General features: G+C 45.5%; 7 non-coding genes across 7 annotated transcripts; all 7 read left to right on the forward strand.

The window, feature by feature from the left end:
- The first annotated feature begins 309 nt into the window (after window positions 1-309).
- trnastop-uca lies at window positions 310-396 on the forward strand. Its single transcript has one exon. It is a non-coding gene; the product is annotated as a tRNA-Sec (tRNA).
- Window positions 397-3,074: 2,678 nt separating this feature from the next.
- Window positions 3,075-3,161, forward strand: trnastop-uca. Its single transcript has one exon. It is a non-coding gene; the product is annotated as a tRNA-Sec (tRNA).
- Window positions 3,162-5,839: 2,678 nt separating this feature from the next.
- trnastop-uca lies at window positions 5,840-5,926 on the forward strand. The gene has a single exon. It is a non-coding gene; the product is annotated as a tRNA-Sec (tRNA).
- Window positions 5,927-8,605: 2,679 nt separating this feature from the next.
- trnastop-uca lies at window positions 8,606-8,692 on the forward strand. Its single transcript has one exon. It is a non-coding gene; the product is annotated as a tRNA-Sec (tRNA).
- A 2,678-nt stretch (window positions 8,693-11,370) lies between these two features.
- On the forward strand, window positions 11,371-11,457 carry trnastop-uca. The gene has a single exon. It is a non-coding gene; the product is annotated as a tRNA-Sec (tRNA).
- Window positions 11,458-14,135: 2,678 nt separating this feature from the next.
- Window positions 14,136-14,222, forward strand: trnastop-uca. The gene has a single exon. It is a non-coding gene; the product is annotated as a tRNA-Sec (tRNA).
- Window positions 14,223-16,909: 2,687 nt separating this feature from the next.
- Window positions 16,910-16,996, forward strand: trnastop-uca. Its single transcript has one exon. It is a non-coding gene; the product is annotated as a tRNA-Sec (tRNA).
- Window positions 16,997-19,380: the final 2,384 nt, after the last annotated feature.

Raw genomic sequence — 19,380 nt, forward strand, 5'->3', positions numbered from 1 at the left:
ACTTTGTGGGCTTAACAATGACTCTGTGCCGGTGGAATTAGCAGGCTCCAGCACTTCTGAATTGGCGACCTTGTCCAATCAGAATGTTCAATATTTGCATATGAGTCTGCAGATTGTGATGGGTTTGCAGGCATCATCCATGTGAACTGAGTTGAAACTTCTTTGCTGCAGTGATTTCAGTTTGTAATTTGAAGACTTGCGGAATAATAGTCAGAGAGATATTTTAAAAAGCACAGAATAAATCGCTGCAAACTAAAAAGGAGGAAGACATTAGTGGTTTATATACCGCTCCGACAAAAAATAAATAATGCCTGGATGGCTCTCAGTGGTCTGGGTTGCCGGCTTCAAACCTGTAGCTGTCTAGCAACAGAGTGGTTCAATTCCACCTTTCAGGTGTGCCTACTAAATGGATGTATTTTGGAAAGTCCTTTCTTTCCATTTCATTTGTTGGAGACATAATACTCTGTCAACAGCAGCAGTTGGCTGTACTACATCTTGTACAGCGATGGTTTGTACCGTGTTTCCCAACTCGGTGTGAGCTGGAGGAGCTCCACTCTGGCATGGCAGCTCTTGGCTGCGTTTGTTGCAGAGGTAGCATGTTGCTGGGTCCAATTTGAAGACTTTTTCAATCAAGTATCAGTCGCTGAAGAGAGTGTTTTCAACTCCACCCCACAACACCTAATTAGGGATGAGCTCAGAACTCCACCAACGTCTATGGAGATGATGCAAGCCATCACACAAATGAAGGAAGAAGGGAGGAGAGGAACTAACATTACAGCTCCATGCCCTGATCCCACAGAGCTGGAATGAACAGGACGTCCCAAATTAACTCAAGGACACCATCATTGTGACAATCTTCTAGAAAGAGGACAAATGCAGTGGTGCAAATTACACAGCCATCTCCCCTGATTCCCATTGCAGAAAAGATCGTTACAAGAACCCTTCTGAATCGACTTATTATGCTTGCTCAAGAGATACTCCTTGAATCTCAATGTGGCCTTAGGCTATCAAGAGGCACGGCCAACATGATTTTTACATGTCGCCAGCTACAAGAAAATATGTCACGAACAAATCAACCTCTCTACATAGCGTTCTTTGATTTGACAAAGGCACTTGACTCTGTAATTCATGAGGGACGCTGGAAGATTCTGCTGAAATATGCAAGTCCTCCAAAATGTTCCCACCCTCTGCCTGTTTCATGATGAAATGCGAGTGGCGATCCTTAACAATGGATACATTAGTCTGTTTGCTGTTAAGACGAATGAGAAACAAGGTTGAATGGTCGCTTCAACTCTGTTTTTGACCTTCCTTGCTTCTTTGCTCCGTCTGAATAGAGACAAGCTCCCCGATGGATTGCAGCTTACAACTGGAATGGACAGTAAACTATTTACTCTCAGATGAATCCAATCACAAACTAAGACCTTGCCGACCCCAGTCACTGAGCTCCAATACGCTGGTGATGCTGCAGCAAATGCTATATTGGAAATGGAAATCCAGAGAATCATTGATGTATTTACTGAGGTATTTGAGAAGATGGCATTGACACTCAACATTCAGATAGCTAAAGCCTACCATCAGTAAACTCCAAATGCAGAAGTCCTTCCCCCATTGATTAGGATTCATGATGGGTGCCTGGGAAATTTGGAACACTTCCAGTAGCTTCAATGGTATCTTTCATAGACGGCTGATATTGACAAAGAGATCGAACACTGCCTGAAATCTATTGGTGCAGCCTTTGGTCAACTGAGGAAGCGAGTGGTTGAAGACCATGATGTCAAAATTAACACCAAACTCATGGTCTACCATGCGGTCGTGGTCAATTCTGTACTGCATTGGGCCGAAACATGGGCAACGCATCAATGGCACCTCAAAGCTCTGAAGTCAATGCATCAACGCTGCCAGCGCAGACCTTACATCTTAAGTTGTAGGACAGAAACATCAGTTTCCTCTCACATGCAGGTACCATAAGCATCGAGGATATAATCATCCGCCATCAGCTTCGGTGATTTGGTTATACAGTTCCGGTGTCAGATACCAGGGTCCCAAAGCAGGTCATCTTCTCCAGGCTCAGTCAGGGCAGAGGAGCACAAAAGAAGCGCTCCAAGGATGTGCAGAGGTCCAACATGAAGAGTGGCAACATTGACATTCATACCTGGGAGATCGTCACCTTGGACCGAAGCTCGAGGCAGCAGAGTCTGTGGTGAAGGATCGCCAACATTTTGAGCCGCAACGACAAGAAAATGAAGAGGAAGAGCCCAAATGGCAAAACGTTCATGCCATGACCCGAAGTGATAACACATCACCACACATCCCGCATGACAACAAATGCCCCAAATGCCATAAAGACTGCACATCTGGAATCGGTCTCGTCAGTCATCTTCAGAATCACGGGACACAATCATCCTCACTAGCGAGGGATAGCCAATAATAAGAAGAACAATAATAGTAATAAAATACAGCGGCCTGAGAAGGTGTACAAGTCACTGGCCTCTGTTCTCTCTGGGCCCTCTCCTTGGCCGGCTAAGCTTTTCATTTTTTCCCACCTATTCCAATGCCTCTCCAAACAGTCAGCATCCAGGTGTCATGGCCCCGAGTCACTGTCTTCTAGTGTGGATGTCCGCAATTTTGATACCTGGCTTGCAGGTGTCCTTGTAACAGAGGTATGGAATCCCAGGAAGACATGAGCCAGTGACCAATTCACCATTCAAAATGTCTTTGTGTGTAAGGCAGTCATGCACCCGATTAACGTGGCCGAGCCAGCACAGACTTTGTGGGCTTAACAATGACTCTGTGCTGGTGGAATTAGCAGGCTCCAGCACTTCTGAATTGGCGACCTTGTCCAATCAGAATGTTCAATATTTGCATATGAGTCTGCAGATTGTGATGGGTTTGCAGGCATCATCCATGTGAACTGAGTTGAAACTTCTTTGCTGCAGTGATTTCAGTTTGTAATTTGAAGACTTGCGGAATAATAGTCAGAGAGATATTTTAAAAAGCACAGAATAAATCGCTGCAAACTAAAAAGGAGGAAGACATTGGTGGTTTATATACCGCTCCGACAAAAAATAAATAATGCCTGGATGACCCTCAGTGGTCTGGGGTGCAGGCTTCAAACCTGTAGCTGTCTAGCAACAGAGTGGTTCAATTCCACCTTTCAGGCGTGCCTACTCAATGGATGTATTTTGGAAAGTCCTTTCTTTCCATTTCATTTGTTGGAGACATAATACTCTGTCAACAGCAGCAGTTGGCTGTACTACATCTTGTACAGCGATGGTTTGTACCGTGTTTCCCAACTCGGTGTAAGCTGGAGGAGCTCCACTCTGGCATGGCAGCTCTTGGCTGCATTTGTTGCAGAGGTAGCATGTTGCTGGGTCCAATTTGAAGACTTTTTCAATCAAGTATCAGTCGCTGAAGAGAGTGTTTTCAACTCCACCCCACAACACCTAATTAGGGATGAGCTCAGAACTCCACCAACGTCTATGGAGATGATGCAAGCCATCACACAAATGAAGGAAGAAGGGAGGAGAGGAACTAACATTACAGCTCCATGCCCTGATCCCACAGAGCTGGAATGAACAGGACGTCCCAAATTACCTCAAGGACACCATCATTGTGACAATCTTCTAGAAAGAGGACAAATGCAGTGGTGCAAATTACACAGCCATCTCCCCTGATTCCCATTGCAGAAAAGATCGTTACAAGAACCCTTCTGAATCGACTTATTATGCTTGCTCAAGAGATACTCCTTGAATCTCAATGTGGCCTTAGGCTATCAAGAGGCACGGCCAACATGATTTTTACATGTCGCCAGCTACAAGAAAATATGTCACGAACAAATCAACCTCTCTACATAGCGTTCTTTGATTTGACAAAGGCACTTGACTCTGTAATTCATGAGGGACGCTGGAAGATTCTGCTGAAATATGCAAGTCCTCCAAAATGTTCCCACCCTCTGCCTGTTTCATGATGAAATGCGAGTGGCGATCCTTAACAATGGATACATTAGTCTGTTTGCTGTTAAGACGAATGAGAAACAAGGTTGAATGGTCGCTTCAACTCTGTTTTTGACCTTCCTTGCTTCTTTGCTCCGTCTGAATAGAGACAAGCTCCCCGATGGATTGCAGCTTACAACTGGAATGGACAGTAAACTATTTACTCTCAGATGAATCCAATCACAAACTAAGACCTTGCCGACCCCAGTCACTGAGCTCCAATACGCTGGTGATGCTGCAGCAAATGCTGTATTGGAAATGGAAATCCAGAGAATCATTGATGTATTTACTGAGGTATTTGAGAAGATGGCATTGACACTCAACATTCAGATAGCTAAAGCCTACCATCAGTAAACTCCAAATGCAGAAGTCCTTCCCCCATTGATTAGGATTCATGATGGGTGCCTGGGAAATTTGGAACACTTCCAGTAGCTTCAATGGTATCTTTCATAGACGGCTGATATTGACAAAGAGATCGAACACTGCCTGAAATCTATTGGTGCAGCCTTTGGTCAACTGAGGAAGCGAGTGGTTGAAGACCATGATGTCAAAATTAACACCAAACTCATGGTCTACCATGCGGTCGTGGTCAATTCTGTACTGCATTGGGCCGAAACATGGGCAACGCATCAATGGCACCTCAAAGCTCTGAAGTCAATGCATCAACGCTGCCAGCGCAGACCTTACATCTTAAGTTGTAGGACAGAAACATCAGTTTCCTCTCACATGCAGGTACCATAAGCATCGAGGATATAATCATCCGCCATCAGCTTCGGTGATTTGGTTATACAGTTCCGGTGTCAGATACCAGGGTCCCAAAGCAGGTCATCTTCTCCAGGCTCAGTCAGGGCAGAGGAGCACAAAAGAAGCGCTCCAAGGATGTGCAGAGGTCCAACATGAAGAGTGGCAACATTGACATTCATACCTGGGAGATCGTCACCTTGGACCGAAGCTCGAGGCAGCAGAGTCTGTGGTGAAGGATCGCCAACATTTTGAGCCGCAACGACAAGAAAATGAAGAGGAAGAGCCCAAATGGCAAAACGTTCATGCCATGACCCGAAGTGATAACACATCACCACACATCCCGCATGACAACAAATGCCCCAAATGCCATAAAGACTGCACATCTGGAATCGGTCTCGTCAGTCATCTTCAGAATCACGGGACACAATCATCCTCAATAGCGAGGGATAGCCAATAATAAGAAGAACAATAATAGTAATAAAATACAGCGGCCTGAGAAGGTGTACAAGTCACTGGCCTCTGTTCTCTCTGGGCCCTCTCCTTGGCCGGCTAAGCTTTTCATTTTTTCCCACCTATTCCAATGCCTCTCCAAACAGTCAGCATCCAGATGTCATGGCCCCGAGTCACTGTCTTCTAGTGTGGATGTCCGCAATTTGGATACCTGGCTTGCAGGTGTCCTTGTAACAGAGGTATGGAATCCCAGGAGGACATGAGCCAGTGACCAATTCACCATTCAAAATGTCTTTGTGTGTAAGGCAGTCATGCACCCGATTAACGTGGCCGAGCCAGCACAGACTTTGTGGGCTTAACAATGACTCTGTGCTGGTGGAATTAGCAGGCTCCAGCACTTCTGAATTGGCGACCTTGTCCAATCAGAATGTTCAATATTTGCATATGAGTCTGCAGATTGTGATGGGTTTGCAGGCATCATCCATGTGAACTGAGTTGAAACTTCTTTGCTGCAGTGATTTCAGTTTGTAATTTGAAGACTTGCGGAAGAATAGTCAGAGAGATATTTTAAAAAGCACAGAATAAATCGCTGCAAACTAAAAAGGAGGAAGACATTGGTGGTTTATATACCGCTCCGACAAAAAATAAATAATGCCTGGATGACCCTCAGTGGTCTGGGGTGCAGGCTTCAAACCTGTAGCTGTCTAGCAACAGAGTGGTTCAATTCCACCTTTCAGGCGTGCCTACTAAATGGATGTATTTTGGAAAGTCCTTTCTTTCCATTTCATTTGTTGGAGACATAATACTCTGTCAACAGCAGCAGTTGGCTGTACTACATCTTGTACAGCGATGGTTTGTACCGTGTTTCCCAACTCGGTGTAAGCTGGAGGAGCTCCACTCTGGCATGGCAGCTCTTGGCTGCATTTGTTGCAGAGGTAGCATGTTGCTTGGTCCAATTTGAAGACTTTTTCAATCAAGTATCAGTCGCTGAAGAGAGTGTTTTCAACTCCACCCCACAACACCTAATTAGGGATGAGCTCAGAACTCCACCAACGTCTATGGAGATGATGCAAGCCATCACACAAATGAAGGAAGGAGGGAGGAGAGGAACTAACATTACAGCTCCATGCCCTGATCCCACAGAGCTGGAATGAACAGGACGTCCCAAATTACCTCAAGGACACCATCATTGTGACAATCTTCTAGAAAGAGGACAAATGCAGTGGTGCAAATTACACAGCCATCTCCCCTGATTCCCATTGCAGAAAAGATCGTTACAAGAACCCTTCTGAATCGACTTATTATGCTTGCTCAAGAGATACTCCTTGAATCTCAATGTGGCCTTAGGCTATCAAGAGGCACAGGCCAACATGATTTTTACATGTCGCCAGCTACAAGAAAATATGTCACGAACAAATCAACCTCTCTACATAGCGTTCTTTGATTTGACAAAGGCACTTGACTCTGTAATTCATGAGGGACGCTGGAAGATTCTGCTGAAATATGCAAGTCCTCCAAAATGTTCCCACCCTCTGCCTGTTTCATGATGAAATGCGAGTGGCGATCCTTAACAATGGATACATTAGTCTGTTTGCTGTTAAGACGGATGAGAAACAAGGTTGAATGGTCGCTTCAACTCTGTTTTTGACCTTCCTTGCTTCTTTGCTCCGTCTGAATAGAGACAAGCTCCCCGATGGATTGCAGCTTACAACTGGAATGGACAGTAAACTATTTACTCTCAGATGAATCCAATCACAAACTAAGACCTTGCCGACCCCAGTCACTGAGCTCCAATACGCTGGTGATGCTGCAGCAAATGCTGTATTGGAAATGGAAATCCAGAGAATCATTGATGTATTTACTGAGGTATTTGAGAAGATGGCATTGACACTCAACATTCAGATAGCTAAAGCCTACCATCAGTAAACTCCAAATGCAGAAGTCCTTCCCCCATTGATTAGGATTCATGATGGGTGCCTGGGAAATTTGGAACACTTCCAGTAGCTTCAATGGTATCTTTCATAGACGGCTGATATTGACAAAGAGATCGAACACTGCCTGAAATCTATTGGTGCAGCCTTTGGTCAACTGAGGAAGCGAGTGGTTGAAGACCATGATGTCAAAATTAACACCAAACTCATGGTCTACCATGCGGTCGTGGTCAATTCTGTACTGCATTGGGCCGAAACATGGGCAACGCATCAATGGCACCTCAAAGCTCTGAAGTCAATGCATCAACGCTGCCAGCGCAGACCTTACATCTTAAGTTGTAGGACAGAAACATCAGTTTCCTCTCACATGCAGGTACCATAAGCATCGAGGATATAATCATCCGCCATCAGCTTCGGTGATTTGGTTATACAGTTCCGGTGTCAGATACCAGGGTCCCAAAGCAGGTCATCTTCTCCAGGCTCAGTCAGGGCAGAGGAGCACAAAAGAAGCGCTCCAAGGATGTGCAGAGGTCCAACATGAAGAGTGGCAACATTGACATTCATACCTGGGAGATCGTCACCTTGGACCGAAGCTCGAGGCAGCAGAGTCTGTGGTGAAGGATCGCCAACATTTTGAGCCGCAACGACAAGAAAATGAAGAGGAAGAGCCCAAATGGCAAAACGTTCATGCCATGACCCGAAGTGATAACACATCACCACACATCCCGCATGACAACAAATGCCCCAAATGCCATAAAGACTGCACATCTGGAATCGGTCTCGTCAGTCATCTTCAGAATCACGGGACACAATCATCCTCACTAGCGAGGGATAGCCAATAAGAAGCAGAACAATAATAGTAATAAAATACAGCGGCCTGAGAAGGTGTACAAGTCACTGGCCTCTGTTCTCTCTGGGCCCTCTCCTTGGCCGGCTAAGCTTTTCATTTTTTCCCACCTATTCCAATGCCTCTCCAAACAGTCAGCATCCAGGTGTCATGGCCCCGAGTCACTGTCTTCTAGTGTGGATGTCCGCAATTTTGATACCTGGCTTGCAGGTGTCCTTGTAACAGAGGTATGGAATCCCAGGAAGACATGAGCCAGTGACCAATTCACCATTCAAAATGTCTTTGTGTGTAAGGCAGTCATGCACCCGATTAACGTGGCCGAGCCAGCACAGACTTTGTGGGCTTAACAATGACTCTGTGCTGGTGGAATTAGCAGGCTCCAGCACTTCTGAATTGGCGACCTTGTCCAATCAGAATGTTCAATATTTGCATATGAGTCTGCAGATTGTGATGGGTTTGCAGGCATCATCCATGTGAACTGAGTTGAAACTTCTTTGCTGCAGTGATTTCAGTTTGTAATTTGAAGACTTGCGGAATAATAGTCAGAGAGATATTTTAAAAAGCACAGAATAAATCGCTGCAAACTAAAAAGGAGGAAGACATTGGTGGTTTATATACCGCTCCGACAAAAGATAAATAATCCCTGGATGACCCTCAGTGGTCTGGGGTGCAGGCTTCAAACCTGTAGCTGTCTAGCAACAGAGTGGTTCAATTCCACCTTTCAGGCGTGCCTACTAAATGGATGTATTTTGGAAAGTCCTTTCTTTCCATTTCATTTGTTGGAGACATAATACTCTGTCAACAGCAGCAGTTGGCTGTACTACATCTTGTACAGCGATGGTTTGTACCGTGTTTCCCAACTCGGTGTGAGCTGGAGGAGCTCCACTCTGGCATGGCAGCTCTTGGCTGCGTTTGTTGCAGAGGTAGCATGTTGCTGGGTCCAATTTGAAGACTTTTTCAATCAAGTATCAGTCGCTGAAGAGAGTGTTTTCAACTCCACCCCACAACACCTAATTAGGGATGAGCTCAGAACTCCACCAACGTCTATGGAGATGATGCAAGCCATCACACAAATGAAGGAAGGAGGGAGGAGAGGAACTAACATTACAGCTCCATGCCCTGATCCCACAGAGCTGGAATGAACAGGACGTCCCAAATTACCTCAAGGACACCATCATTGTGACAATCTTCTAGAAAGAGGACAAATGCAGTGGTGCAAATTACACAGCCATCTCCCCTGATTCCCATTGCAGAAAAGATCGTTACAAGAACCCTTCTGAATCGACTTATTATGCTTGCTCAAGAGATACTCCTTGAATCTCAATGTGGCCTTAGGCTATCAAGAGGCACGGCCAACATGATTTTTACATGTCGCCAGCTACAAGAAAATATGTCACGAACAAATCAACCTCTCTACATAGCGTTCTTTGATTTGACAAAGGCACTTGACTCTGTAATTCATGAGGGACGCTGGAAGATTCTGCTGAAATATGCAAGTCCTCCAAAATGTTCCCACCCTCTGCCTGTTTCATGATGAAATGCGAGTGGCGATCCTTAACAATGGATACATTAGTCTGTTTGCTGTTAAGACGGATGAGAAACAAGGTTGAATGGTCGCTTCAACTCTGTTTTTGACCTTCCTTGCTTCTTTGCTCCGTCTGAATAGAGACAAGCTCCCCGATGGATTGCAGCTTACAACTGGAATGGACAGTAAACTATTTACTCTCAGATGAATCCAATCACAAACTAAGACCTTGCCGACCCCAGTCACTGAGCTCCAATACGCTGGTGATGCTGCAGCAAATGCTATATTGGAAATGGAAATCCAGAGAATCATTGATGTATTTACTGAGGTATTTGAGAAGATGGCATTGACACTCAACATTCAGATAGCTAAAGCCTACCATCAGTAAACTCCAAATGCAGAAGTCCTTCCCCCATTGATTAGGATTCATGATGGGTGCCTGGGAAATTTGGAACACTTCCAGTAGCTTCAATGGTATCTTTCATAGACGGCTGATATTGACAAAGAGATCGAACACTGCCTGAAATCTATTGGTGCAGCCTTTGGTCAACTGAGGAAGCGAGTGGTTGAAGACCATGATGTCAAAATTAACACCAAACTCATGGTCTACCATGCGGTCGTGGTCAATTCTGTACTGCATTGGGCCGAAACATGGGCAACGCATCAATGGCACCTCAAAGCTCTGAAGTCAATGCATCAACGCTGCCAGCGCAGACCTTACATCTTAAGTTGTAGGACAGAAACATCAGTTTCCTCTCACATGCAGGTACCATAAGCATCGAGGATATAATCATCCGCCATCAGCTTCGGTGATTTGGTTATACAGTTCCGGTGTCAGATACCAGGGTCCCAAAGCAGGTCATCTTCTCCAGGCTCAGTCAGGGCAGAGGAGCACAAAAGAAGCGCTCCAAGGATGTGCAGAGGTCCAACATGAAGAGTGGCAACATTGACATTCATACCTGGGAGATCGTCACCTTGGACCGAAGCTCGAGGCAGCAGAGTCTGTGGTGAAGGATCGCCAACATTTTGAGCCGCAACGACAAGAAAATGAAGAGGAAGAGCCCAAATGGCAAAACGTTCATGCCATGACCCGAAGTGATAACACATCACCACACATCCCGCATGACAACAAATGCCCCAAATGCCATAAAGACTGCACATCTGGAATCGGTCTCGTCAGTCATCTTCAGAATCACGGGACACAATCATCCTCACTAGCGAGGGATAGCCAATAAGAAGCAGAACAATAATAGTAATAAAATACAGCGGCCTGAGAAGGTGTACAAGTCACTGGCCTCTGTTCTCTCTGGGCCCTCTCCTTGGCCGGCTAAGCTTTTCATTTTTTCCCACCTATTCCAATGCCTCTCCAAACAGTCAGCATCCAGATGTCATGGCCCCGAGTCACTGTCTTCTAGTGTGGATGTCCGCAATTTTGATACCTGGCTTGCAGGTGTCCTTGTAACAGAGGTATGGAATCCCAGGAAGACATGAGCCAGTGACCAATTCACCATTCAAAATGTCTTTGTGTGTAAGGCAGTCATGCACCCGATTAACGTGGCCGAGCCAGCACAGACTTTGTGGGCTTAACAATGACTCTGTGCTGGTGGAATTAGCAGGCTCCAGCACTTCTGAATTGGCGACCTTGTCCAATCAGAATGTTCAATATTTGCATATGAGTCTGCAGATTGTGATGGGTTTGCAGGCATCATCCATGTGAACTGAGTTGAAACTTCTTTGCTGCAGTGATTTCAGTTTGTAATTTGAAGACTTGCGGAATAATAGTCAGAGAGATATTTTAAAAAGCACAGAATAAATCGCTGCAAACTAAAAAGGAGGAAGACATTGGTGGTTTATATACCGCTCCGACAAAAAATAAGTAATGCCTGGATGACCCTCAGTGGTCTGGGGTGCAGGCTTCAAACCTGTAGCTGTCTAGCAACAGAGTGGTTCAATTCCACCTTTCAGGCGTGCCTACTAAATGGATGTATTTTGGAAAGTCCTTTCTTTCCATTTCATTTGTTGGAGACATAATACTCTGTCAACAGCAGCAGTTGGCTGTACTACATCTTGTACAGCGATGGTTTGTACCGTGTTTCCCAACTCGGTGTGAGCTGGAGGAGCTCCACTCTGGCATGGCAGCTCTTGGCTGCGTTTGTTGCAGAGGTAGCATGTTGCTGGGTCCAATTTGAAGACTTTTTCAATCAAGTATCAGTCACTGAAGAGAGTGTTTTCAACTCCACCCCACAACACCTAATTAGGGATGAGCTCAGAACTCCACCAACGTCTATGGAGATGATGCAAGCCATCACACAAATGAAGGAAGGAGGGAGGAGAGGAACTAACATTACAGCTCCATGCCCTGATCCCACAGAGCTGGAATGAACAGGACGTCCCAAATTAACTCAAGGACACCATCATTGTGACAATCTTCTAGAAAGAGGACAAATGCAGTGGTGCAAATTACACAGCCATCTCCCCTGATTCCCATTGCAGAAAAGATCGTTACAAGAACCCTTCTGAATCGACTTATTATGCTTGCTCAAGAGATACTCCTTGAATCTCAAGGTGGCCTTAGGCTATCAAGAGGCACGGCCAACATGATTTTTACATGTCGCCAGCTACAAGAAAATATGTCACGAACAAATCAACCTCTCTACATAGCGTTCTTTGATTTGACAAAGGCACTTGACTCTGTAATTCATGAGGGACGCTGGAAGATTCTGCTGAAATATGCAAGTCCTCCAAAATGTTCCCACCCTCTGCCTGTTTCATGATGAAATGCGAGTGGCGATCCTTAACAATGGATACATTAGTCTGTTTGCTGTTAAGACGGATGAGAAACAAGGTTGAATGGTCGCTTCAACTCTGTTTTTGACCTTCCTTGCTTCTTTGCTCCGTCTGAATAGAGACAAGCTCCCCGATGGATTGCAGCTTACAACTGGAATGGACAGTAAACTATTTACTCTCAGATGAATCCAATCACAAACTAAGACCTTGCCGACCCCAGTCACTGAGCTCCAATACGCTGGTGATGCTGCAGCAAATGCTGTATTGGAAATGGAAATCCAGAGAATCATTGATGTATTTACTGAGGTATTTGAGAAGATGGCATTGACACTCAACATTCAGATAGCTAAAGCCTACCATCAGTAAACTCCAAATGCAGAAGTCCTTCCCCCATTGATTAGGATTCATGATGGGTGCCTGGGAAATTTGGAACACTTCCAGTAGCTTCAATGGTATCTTTCATAGACGGCTGATATTGACAAAGAGATCGAACACTGCCTGAAATCTATTGGTGCAGCCTTTGGTCAACTGAGGAAGCGAGTGGTTGAAGACCATGATGTCAAAATTAACACCAAACTCATGGTCTACCATGCGGTCGTGGTCAATTCTGTACTGCATTGGGCCGAAACATGGGCAACGCATCAATGGCACCTCAAAGCTCTGAAGTCAATGCATCAACGCTGCCAGCGCAGACCTTACATCTTAAGTTGTAGGACAGAAACATCAGTTTCCTCTCACATGCAGGTACCATAAGCATCGAGGATATAATCATCCGCCATCAGCTTCGGTGATTTGGTTATACAGTTCCGGTGTCAGATACCAGGGTCCCAAAGCAGGTCATCTTCTCCAGGCTCAGTCAGGGCAGAGGAGCACAAAAGAAGCGCTCCAAGGATGTGCAGAGGTCCAACATGAAGAGTGGCAACATTGACATTCATACCTGGGAGATCGTCACCTTGGACCGAAGCTCGAGGCAGCAGAGTCTGTGGTGAAGGATCGCCAACATTTTGAGCCGCAACGACAAGAAAATGAAGAGGAAGAGCCCAAATGGCAAAACGTTCATGCCATGACCCGAAGTGATAACACATCACCACACATCCCGCATGACAACAAATGCCCCAAATGCCATAAAGACTGCACATCTGGAATCGGTCTCGTCAGTCATCTTCAGAATCACGGGACACAATCATCCTCACTAGCGAGGGATAGCCAATAATAAGAAGAACAATAATAGTAATAAAATACAGCGGCCTGAGAAGGTGTACAAGTCACTGGCCTCTGTTCTCTCTGGGCCCTCTCCTTGGCCGGCTAAGCTTTTCATTTTTTCCCACCTATTCCAATGCCTCTCCAAACAGTCAGCATCCAGATGTCATGGCCCCGAGTCACTGTCTTCTAGTGTGGATGTCCGCAGTTTTGATACCTGGCTTGCAGGTGTCCTTGTAACAGAGGTATGGAATCCCAGGAGGACATGAGCCAGTGACCAATTCACCATTCAAAATGTCTTTGTGTGTACGGCAGTCATGCACACGATAAACGTGGCCGAGCCAGCACAGACTTTGTGGGCTTAACAATGACTCTGTGCTGGTGGAATTAGCAGGCTCCAGCACTTCTGAATTGGCGACCTTGTCCAATCAGAATGTTCAATATTTGCATATGTGTCTGCAGATTGTGATGGGTTTGCAGGCATCATCCATGTGAACTGAGTTGAAACTTCTTTGCTGCAGTGATTTCAGTTTGTAATTTGAAGACTTGCGGAATAATAGTCAGAGAGATATTTTAAAAAGCACAGAATAAATCGCTGCAAACTAAAAAGGAGGAAGACATTGGTGGTTTATATACCGCTCCGACAAAAAACAAATAATTCCTTGATGACCCTCAGTGGTCTGGGGTGCAGGCTTCAAACCTGTAGCTGTCTAGCAACAGAGTGGTTCAATTCTACCTTTCAGGCGTGCCTACTAAATGGATGTATTTTGGAAAGTCCTTTCTTTCCATTTCATTTGTTGGAGACATAATACTCTGTCAACAGCAGCAGTTGGCTGTACTACATCTTGTACAGCGATGGTTTGTACCGTGATTCCCAACTCGGTGTGAGCTGGAGGAGCTCCACTCTGGCATGGCAGCTCTTGGCTGCGTTTGTTGCAGAGGTAGCATGTTGCTGGGTCCAATTTGAAGACTTTTTCAATCAAGTATCAGTCGCTGAAGAGAGTGTTTTCAACTCCACCCCACAACACCTAATTAGGGATGAGCTCAGAACTCCACCAACGTCTATGGAGATGATGCAAGCCATCACACAAATGAAGGAAGGAGGGAGGAGAGGAACTAACATTACAGCTCCATGCCCTGATCCCACAGAGCTGGAATGAACAGGACATCCCAAATTACCTCAAGGACACCATCATTGTGACAATCTTCTAGAAAGAGGACAAATGCAGTGGTGCAAATTACACAGCCATCTCCCCTGATTCCCATTGCAGAAAAGATCGTTACAAGAACCCTTCTGAATCGACTTATTATGCTTGCTCAAGAGATACTCCTTGAATCTCAATGTGGCCTTAGGCTATCAAGAGGCACGGCCAACATGATTTTTACATGTCGCCAGCTACAAGAAAATATGTCACGAACAAATCAACCTCTCTACATAGCGTTCTTTGATTTGACAAAGGCACTTGACTCTGTAATTCATGAGGGACGCTGGAAGATTCTGCTGAAATATGCAAGTCCTCCAAAATTTTCCCACCCTCTGCCTGTTTCATGATGAAATGCGAGTGGCGATCCTTAACAATGGATACATTAGTCTGTTTGCTGTTAAGACGGATGAGAAACAAGGTTGAATGGTCGCTTCAACTCTGTTTTTGACCTTCCTTGCTTCTTTGCTCCGTCTGAGTAGAGACAAGCTGCCCGATGGATTGCAGCTTACAACTGGAATGGACAGTAAACTATTTACTCTCAGATGAATCCAATCACAAACTAAGACCTTGCCGACCCCAGTCACTGAGCTCCAATACGCTGGTGATGCTGCAGCAAATGCTGTATTGGAAATGGAAATCCAGAGAATCATTGATGTATTTACTGAGGTATTTGAGAAGATGGCATTGACACTCAACATTCAGATAGCTAAAGCCTACCATCAGTAAACTCCAAATGCAGAAGTCCTTCCCCCATTGATTAGGATTCATGATGGGTGCCTGGGAAATTTGGAACACTTCCAGTAGCTTCAAAGGTATCTTTCATAGACGGCTGAAATTGACAAAGAGATCGAACACTGCCTGAAATCTATTGGTGCAGCATTTGGTCAGCTGAGGAAGCGAGTGGTTGAAGACCATGATGTCAAAATTAACACCAAACTCATGGTCTACCATGCGGTCGTGGTCAATTCTGTACTGCATTGGGCCGAAACATGGGCAACACATCAATGGCACCTCAAAGATCTGAAGTCATTGCATCAACGCTGCCAGCGCAGATCTTACATCTTAAGTTGTAGGACAGAAACACCAACTTCAGTTTCCTCTCACATGCAGGTGCTCACATAAGCATCGAGGATATGATCATCCGCCATCAGCTTCAGTGGTTTGGTTATACAGTTCCGGTGTCAGATACCAGGGTCCCAAAGCAGGTCATCTTCTCCAGGCCCAGTCAGGGCAGAGAAGCACAAAAGAAGCGCTCCAAGGATGTGCAGAGAGCCCACATGAAGAGAGGCAACATTGACATTCATTCCTGGGAGATCGTCACCTTGGACCGAAGCTCGAGGCAGCAGAGTCTGTGGTGAAGGATCGCCAACATCTTGAGCCGCAACGACAAGAAAATGAAGAGGAAGAGCCAAAATGGCAAAACGTTCACGCCATGACCCGACGTGATAACACATGACCACACATCCCGCATGACAACAAATTCCCCAAATGCCATAAAGACTGCACATCTGGAATCGGTCTCGTCAGTCATCTTCAGAATCACGGGACACAATCATCCTCACTAGCGAGGGACAGCCAATAATAACAGGAACAATAATAGTAATAAAAGACAGCGGCCTGAGAAGGTGTACAAGTCACTGGCCTATGTTCTCTCTGGGCCCTCTCCTTGGCTGGCTAAGCTTTTCATTTTTTCCCACCTATTCCAATGCCTCTCCAAACAGTCAGCATCCAGATGTCATGGCCCCGAGTCACTGTCTTCTAGTGTGGATGTCCGCAATTTTGATACCTGGTTTGCAAGTGTCCCTGTAACAGAGGTATGGAATCCCAGGAGGACATGAGCCAGTGACCAATTCACCATTCAAAATGTCTTTGTGTGTACGGCAGTCATGCACCCGATTAACGTGGCCGAGCCAGCACAGACTTTGTTGGCTTAACAATGACTCTGTGCTGGTGGAATTAGCAGGCTCCAGCACTTCTGAATTGGCAATCTTGTCCAATAAGAATGTACAATATTTGCATATGAGTCTGCAGATTGTGATGGGTTTGCAGGCATCATCCATGTGAACTGAGTTGAAACTTCTTTGCTGCAGTGATTTCAGTTTGTAATTTGAAGACTTGCGGAATAATAGGCAGAGAGATATTTTAAAAAGCACAGAATAAATCGCAGCAAACTAAAAAGGAGGAAGACATTGGTGGTTTATATACCGCTCCGACAAAAAATAAATAATTCCTGAATGACCCTCAGTGGTCTGGGGTGCAGGCTTCAAACCTGTAGCTGTCTAGCAACAGAGTGGTTCAATTCCACCTTTCAGGCGTGCCTACTCAATGGATGTATTTTGGAAAGTCCTTTCTTTCCATTTCATTTGTTGGAGACATAATACTCTGTCAACAGCAGCAGTTGGCTGTACTACATCTTGTACAGCGATGGTTTGTACCGTGTTTCCCAACTCAGTGTGAGCTGGAGGAGCTCCACTCTGGCATGGCAGCTCTTGGCTGCGTTTGTTGCAGAGGTAGCATGTTGCTGGGTCCAATTTGAAGACTTTTTCAATCAAGTATCAGTCGCTGAAGAGAGTGTTTTCAACTCCATCCCACAACACCTAATTAGGGATGAGCTCAGAACTCCACCAACGTCTATGGAGATGATGCAAGCCATCACACAAATGAAGGAAGGAGGGAGGAGAGGAACTAACATTACAGCTCCATGCCCTGATCCCACAGAGCTGGAATGAACAGGACGTCCCAAATTACCTCAAGGACACCATCATTGTGACAATCTTCTAGAAAGAGGACAAATGCAGTGGTGCAAATTACACAGCCATCTCCCCTGATTCCCATTGCAGAAAAGATCGTTACAAGAACCCTTCTGAATCGACGTATTATGCTTGCTCAAGAGATACTCCTTGAATCTCAATGTGGCCTTAGGCTATCAAGAGGCACGGCCAACATGATTTTTACATGTCGCCAGCTACAAGAAAATATGTCACGAACAAATCAACCTCTCTACATAGCGTTCTTTGATTTGACAAAGGCACTTGACTCTGTAATTCATGAGGGACGCTGGAAGATTCTGCTGAAATATGCAAGTCCTCCAAAATGTTCCCACCCTCTGCCTGTTTCATGATGAAATGCGAGTGGCGATCCTTAACAATGGATACATTAGTCTGTTTGCTGTTAAGACGGATGAGAAACAAGGTTGAATGGTCGCTTCAACTCTGTTTTTGACCTTCCTTGCTTCTTTGCTCCGTCTGAATAGAGACAAGCTCCCCGATGGATTGCAGCTTACAACTGGAATGGACAGTAAACTATTTACTCTCAGATGAATCCAATCACAAACTAAGACCTTGCCGACCCCAGTCACTGAGCTCCAATACGCTGGTGATGCTGCAGCAAATGCTGTATTGGAAATGGAAATCCAGAGAATCATTGATGTATTTACTGAGGTATTTGAGAAGATGGCATTGACACTCAACATTCAGATAGCTAAAGCCTACCATCAGTAAACTCCAAATGCAGAAGTCCTTCCCCCATTGATTAGGATTCATGATGGGTGCCTGGGAAATTTGGAACACTTCCAGTAGCTTCAATGGTATCTTTCATAGACGGCTGATATTGACAAAGAGATCGAACACTGCCTGAAATCTATTGGTGCAGCCTTTGGTCAACTGAGGAAGCGAGTGGTTGAAGACCATGATGTCAAAATTAACACCAAACTCATGGTCTACCATGCGGTCGTGGTCAATTCTGTACTGCATTGGGCCGAAACATGGGCAACGCATCAATGGCACCTCAAAGCTCTGAAGTCAATGCATCAACGCTGCCAGCGCAGACCTTACATCTTAAGTTGTAGGACAGAAACATCAGTTTCCTCTCACATGCAGGTACCATAAGCATCGAGGATATAATCATCCGCCATCAGCTTCGGTGATTTGGTTATACAGTTCCGGTGTCAGATACCAGGGTCCCAAAGCAGGTCATCTTCTCCAGGCTCAGTCAGGGCAGAGGAGCACAAAAGAAGCGCTCCAAGGATGTGCAGAGGTCCAACATGAAGAGTGGCAACATTGACATTCATACCTGGGAGATCGTCACCTTGGACCGAAGCTCGAGGCAGCAGAGTCTGTGGTGAAGGATCGCCAACATTTTGAGCCGCAACGACAAGAAAATGAAGAGGAAGAGCCCAAATGGCAAAACGTTCATGCCATGACCCGAAGTGATAACACATGACCACACATCCCGCATGACAACAAATGCCCCAAATGCCATAAAGACTGCACATCTGGAATCGGTCTCGTCAGTCATCTTCAGAATCACGGGACACAATCATCCTCACTAGCGAGGGATAGCCAATAATAAGAAGAACAATAATAGTAATAAAATACAGCGGCCTGAGAAGGTGTACAAGTCACTGGCCTCTGTTCTCTCTGGGCCCTCTCCTTGGCCGGCTAAGCTTTTCATTTTTTCCCACCTATTCCAATGCCTCTCCAAACAGTCAGCATCCAGATGTCATGGCCCCGAGTCACTGTCTTCTAGTGTGGATGTCCGCAGTTTTGATACCTGGCTTGCAGGTGTACTTGTAACAGAGGTATGGAATGCCAGGAGGACATGAGCCAGTGACCAATTCACCATTCAAAATGTCTTTGTGTGTACGGCAGTCATGCACACGATAAACGTGGCCGAGCCAGCACAGACTTTGTGGGCTTAA

The sequence above is a fragment of the Carcharodon carcharias genome, chromosome 5 (assembly GCF_017639515.1).
Source record: "Carcharodon carcharias isolate sCarCar2 chromosome 5, sCarCar2.pri, whole genome shotgun sequence".
Lineage (NCBI taxonomy): Eukaryota > Metazoa > Chordata > Chondrichthyes > Lamniformes > Lamnidae > Carcharodon > Carcharodon carcharias.